The sequence below is a fragment of the Chelonoidis abingdonii genome, chromosome 10 (assembly GCF_003597395.2).
Source record: "Chelonoidis abingdonii isolate Lonesome George chromosome 10, CheloAbing_2.0, whole genome shotgun sequence".
In the NCBI taxonomy this organism is placed as follows: domain Eukaryota; kingdom Metazoa; phylum Chordata; order Testudines; family Testudinidae; genus Chelonoidis; species Chelonoidis abingdonii.
In genome coordinates this window covers 9,156,481-9,162,480 of record NC_133778.1, presented here as the reverse complement: position 1 = coordinate 9,162,480, position 6,000 = coordinate 9,156,481, and positions in this window count along the sequence as shown.

Genomic DNA, 6,000 nt, shown 5'->3' with positions numbered 1-6,000 from the left:
TTTAGGGAACTGGGGTAAAAATCTGTCTCGGAATTGGTCCTGCTTTGAGCAGGGGATTGGATTAGCTGACCTCCTGAGGTCCCTTCCAATTCTATGATCTAAGACTCCACTTACCTGCTGCTTGCTCCTCTGTGCCCATTTCCCCTAAGGTGGGCTACCATGGGGCCAAGCACCCATCAGCTTTTCCTGCCTTTGGTGAGCGGGGAGTGAGGGGAGTCCTAGGGGAAGGAGGCAGAGCAAGGGCAGGAAGAGGCAGAGAGAGGGAGAGGGCTCGTGGGAAAAGGTCAAGCGAGGGTGGGGTGCAGGCCTTGGGGGAAGAGGCGGAGGGGGGATGGGAGGAGGCAGAGCAGGGCATCGGGTTAAGAGGCAGAGTGGAAAAGGGTGCAGGTGGGGCCCCCACTTCTCTGGAACTTTGCTTCCAGCACTCGAAAGATGACAATAGGCCCATGGAGGGGTGACCTGCCCCACATCCTCAGCGTTTCCCCCCTGCATGGCTGGCCTTTTGGGGGAGGCTCAGCCACCCCTGGCCTCTTAGATGGGCTGTGGCTAAAACACAGACCTCGCTGTGAGCAGGATTTGAACCTGCACAAAGAAACCCTATTGGATTTTGAGTCCAGTGCCTTAACCACTCGGCCCACACAGCTGTGAGTAAGGCAAGAGAAACACTCAGGCCTGACATCATCTGAACTGCAGAATTAAAACAGGAAACCTGGCTCACAAAGCACCAGGGGGAATTTGGGGATCTCGTTCCTTCGCCGTGTGGTTAAGCACCAAACAAGCACCCTCCTGTGGGGTCTGTCATTGTTCCTCTCCACACTGTAACAATAGAGATAGGGAGAGGTTCCCAGACCTGACCAAGGTCAGACAGTGAGGTAGAATCCAGCTCTGCCCTCCACCAGCTCCTGGCTGTAGCCTCCAATGGACTGACTTTCTCCCTGGATTAAACTGTTTGTATTGGACTCTTTTCTCCATTTATAAACAGGACTAAGCCTTCCCCTGGACTTCTCACCACTTCAGAGAAACTTGTTAGTGGAAAAAATGAATCACATTCAAATGACTACAGATTATGAACCGTTTGCTGTTGCCTTGGAACATGGCCCCACCCAGCCTTTTTCCCTGAGTCAGGAATGATAACTTATTGGTTCACTGTGATTTGTTTCAATTTTATGTTAGCATCTATTGCAACTAATTGGTCAGAGACCGTCACTTCCGGAAGTCCCAGACGTGTGTCTCAGTTTCCCCACCTAGCTCCCTTCTCGGTACCTTTGATTTTCCTCAGAGTCTCCTTCAGAGCAATGGTTTTCTTGGCACCAATGACCAAGACTGATTTTCAGGTCAGGAGACGTGTCCTCCAGCTGCTGGAACTTCCCTGTTTCACACCTAGAAAGAAACAGGTTTTTCCCCAATAATCATTATCATATTTTATTGTTGTATTTTACTCTGAATTTCTTGCCCGTGAGAAATGCTGAATTGAGGGATTGGAGAATGAGTCTCTGTGTATCCAGCCACAGAATAGCAATGGCTGTGCAAGCTTCCCCGAGGTGTCCTGTCAATGTGCTTCACCTCGATTTACTGAGACCAGCTCTGGGGACAGGATGAGTTCGGTCCCTGGGCAATTCACTCCTCGGCCTCCAGTATTCCTGCTGGTCTTTGTTCTGTGGCCATCTGTCCACCTGCCACTGGACCAAGATCAGCTCCCCTCACACCAGCTCATTCCTCACCGGTCTGTGAATGGTCACCATGTCATACAGACGTTTGTTCACTCATGCCCTGGGCAGAAGAGAACCCAGTGCCCTGGAGGTGACAGACCCATACTGTGTCCCCAGTCAGGGGCATCGTCTCTGCCCTGAGGCGGTGGCTGCTCTGGGGAGCTTACACGGGCACCAATGCAGCGGCCTCGCCGTTAGTTCCCTAGTGTAGCTGCTAGAAGCCGATGGCAGAGACTGCCCACCCCCAGCGAGAGCTGTAGCCATGTTGGCAGGAGAAGCTCTCTCAGCGACATAGCCCTGTCCACACTGGCACTTGGGTCAGTGTAACTGTGTCACTCAGGGGAGTGGCTCATTCACACCTCTGAGCGACATACGTTCTACCGACACAAGGGGGCATAGACGCAGCCTGAGCAGAGAAGTGATTTAGAAAACAGATTTAGTTTTGTAGGAAATGCAGAAACCCGGGTTTGTAATAAACCAAAGGAGATTCCGATCCTACGTGTCACCTTCACCACTTTGCAGCTGAGCCCTGGGATAGTTGTTTTGTCACTGATGGACTTGGTGTGCAGCTTCCCCCTGGGTTTATATCTGGTGCCTCCCTCCTCTCACTCCCCTCTGCACAGCATCAGGTTCCTCCTCTCTAACCCTTCGAGAAGCAGCCCCAGCAGAGAGATGCAGCAAGGAAGGGGGAAGAGAGGCAGTTTCTGCAGCCCCCATAGCAGGCCCCAGCAGCTGGGAGAGGAGCTGCCAGGGCATCTCTGCTGGGGCCCAGGCACTCAGGGCAGAGAAGCAGCTCTCCAGGCTGGCATTGTAAATCAGAGACCAGGTGCTCTCATCTCTGTGACCCTTTTCCTCTTCAGACCATAGGAGCCAACTTTCTCCAGTGCCGGTGGGTGCTCGCGCCCTCCAGCCCCGCTCCGACTCCATCCTTTCCCCACCTCCGCCCCACCCCACCCCCATTCCAACCCCTTCCACAAAGTCTCAACCCCCTCCCTGCCCCTATTGGACCCCTTGTCTAAATCCCCATCCCGGCCCCACCTCTTCCCCAAGCATGCTGTATTCCCTCTCCTGCCCCTCCCTCCCAGCTGAGCGAAACAGGTGCAAGCGCTGGGAGCTAGTGTGGGAAGTGGGCATGCGGTGTGCTCAGGGGAGGAGGCGGAGCGGAGGTGGAGGTGAGCTGGGCGGGGGGGCAGGGAACTGCCCAATTTTTCAGAGCATCCACGGAGTAGGCACCTATGCTCCAGACTCTGCCATCTGAGCTACAGCCAGCTGGGGAACAGGGAGCTGCAGCCTCTGTAACTAAATGTGAACATACAAAAGTGGGTCTCATTGCCCAGGCTGAGAACTGCAGTGACGTCTCTGCTGGGGAGTGTGAGAAATGGTCCCAGCCTCCCCCAGGGCTGAGCTCTGCCCCCAACGCTCTGATTCTCTCTGTCCCCAGTGACTGTGACTCTGGATCCAGACATGGCTCATCCCCAGCTCACCCTGTCTGAGGATCGGAAACATGTGAGATGGGGATACACCCGGCATGATCTGCCCGACAATCCTGAGCGATTTGACACTGAGCAATGTGTGCTGGGCTGTGAGGGATTCACCCTGGGGAGACATTCCTGGGAGATGGAGGTGGGGGATAGGAAACTCTAGGCTGTGGGGATGGCCAGAGAGTCTGTGAGGAGGAAAGGCTGGATCAGTCATAACCCTGAGGGGAGGATCTGGGCTGTGCAGCGGTGGGGGCATCAGGTCCAGGCTCTCACCTTCCTTGAGACCCCCCTGCCCCTGAGCCGGGTCCCCAGAAGAATCTGGGTTTCTCTGGACTGTGAATGGGGGCAGGTGGCATTTTTTGATGCTGATAACGAGGCCCCGATCTTCACTTCCCCACCAGCCTCTTTCACCGGGCAACGAATGTGTCCCTGGTTCTGAGTCTGGACAGGATCCTGGCTCAAATAGTGTTGCTGAGACATGGGAGGGATATCGCCCTGGAAACCCTGAAATCAACCTCTCTAGTCTCACATACCCTTGTCTTTGTGACATTGGAAGTTTCCTGTCTTCCTTCAGGCTTTCTGCCATGCAATCTCCATGACCCTGGAGGCCCTGCTAGGTGTCTGCCCTGCCAAAGTATGGAAAACGGGATGACTTCTCTACCTCCTCCAATCTCATCCACCCAAGGCTTTTGCCGCTGTATGTCACTGTCCTCTGGCACAGGAGGACTCTGGGAATTCTGGCTCAGACAGTGCTTCTGAGACATGGTGGGAATAGTCCAATGGGCATGAAAAAAATGGGTGTCTCTAATCACAGCCATCCTAGTCTGTGATACTGGAGGACTCTCATCTGCTTAGCCTCTGGCTCATCTTTATGACCTTGGAGGACACCTGTTTACCCAACCTCAATATCTAATCTCTATGACGCTCCCCCTCCCTTCCTGCAGCCCCAGGGATGGGAAGGGGTGGGGGTGTGAATAACTCCTGGAGCTGCAGCAGGTGCATAGGGGCCCTGAGGGGTACGTGTGGGGACTGCAGGATGAGAACTGATGGAGGGTCAGGGACAGAGGTGATGTGGGGGTTGGGGCTGTAACTGCGAGGTGGGCTGAGGGACAGGCAGCTGTGGGGGTGGCAAGGACACCACATTAACTGTGATTTGGGAGGTGTGGGGAGAATGGAGATACTCTGCACCAGCAGGGAGCCTGGGAGATAGAGACCCAGTCCCAGGGACTGCCAGGTGTGACCTCCAGGCCCCTGGGGAAGGGATGCTGTGGTGGGGGGAAAGGCAGGGGAGGGGATGTCATTTGGATGAAGGTGAACTGGCTGTGGGGAGGGGAGAGGCAGGTACAGAGCAGGTTTCATCAGAAGGGAGAGAAAAAATTAAAGGGAGGGCAGGAAAAAAAGTAAAAGAGTAAATCGAGAAACCTGAGGAAAGGTGAGGGGGGTAGCGAACTAATGTGAAAAGAGTGAAAGCAAAACAATCCTGAAAGTGGAGACGCTCGGGGCAGAGGGAGAGGAAGGGGAGAGATCTGGGAACCTGAGCTGGAATGATCTGTGATAGGGAATAAAAGAGATTTGGGGCAGACAGAGAAATAAATGGATGGAAAACAAGCGCTAGCTAAAATGATGTGCAGAACTGGATGCAATAAAAGAAAAAGGAGAAGGAAAGAAAACATGAGAGGGAGAGAGATTAAACCTTTCTGATGTGTGACTGTAACTCAGTAACGAGTGAAAGTAAGCGGAGGGACTTACTGGTACCCCAGGTCCCTCCTGGGAAAGGTGGGGGGTGGCTCTGGCCACTGGAAGGGGCGAGGCCTCGGGTGAAAGGGGTGGGACTGGGGACCAGGAGCCCTGGTGCTGCAGCAGCAGTAGCCAGGAGTCCCAGGACTGTGGCAGCGATTTGAAGGGTCCCCCCAGAACTGCTGCCCCATTTGCTACCCACATCAGTGGCCCTGCCAGGAGAAAAAAGGGGCAGCGATGTTAAAGCAACTCAGCAGCACTTTAACATCGGCCGTGTGGGGGCCGGTACCGGCGGCCAGTTTTCACTGGTACACTGTACCAGCCCACACCAGCCCATTTTCACCTCTGCTCATTAGTTCCACCCCAGAGTGCATTTGCAATATTTCCACTTTAATGCCTTTCAGAACAGTACTTCAATTTTTTGGATGTTTTTACTACATGGTCTGGTTATGAAAGTTCCCTCCCAGTTTCCTTTAAGCCTGTCATTTACTTTATGTAAATAAAGCATATAAAAGTATTTCCTTGTTTACTTCCCTTTCACTTTCCAGCTGAGGTTTTTGATGATAGTCATGGAATTTTTTTTTCTCCTAAACTGGTTGTGTCACCGAACTCTAATGAGGATATGCATGTATGTCACTATGGGTTTGTCTACACTGCAATGTAAGCCCAAGGTTTTTGGGTCTGGAGTCAGCTGGCCCATGTTGGAGAACCCTGGGCTTGAGCATCTACACTGTTTCTTAACCTTACATTAAGATATTTCTAAGCTAGGCTCAAATCTGGGGCTCTGGTGTCCACACTGCAGCATGTAGATCTGAGTCCAACCAACCCTATCCCAGATTCCCTAACACCAACCTGAAATGTGGCCGCTGTGGCCCTTTGACCATGTTACAGTGTAGCAACACTTTTCTGTCCACTCTTCTTGTTACAGGAAGTTTGAACAGCCCGCCAACACAGATTGCTGAGGAGTGATTTTTGGTCTGTGTGTGCCAAGCTACCAGAGCCAGCAACATGAAGAAGGCCCCTTTTGAAGAAATCCTCTTGCTTGCACTTTCACTCCTGCATCAGAAAAAGGA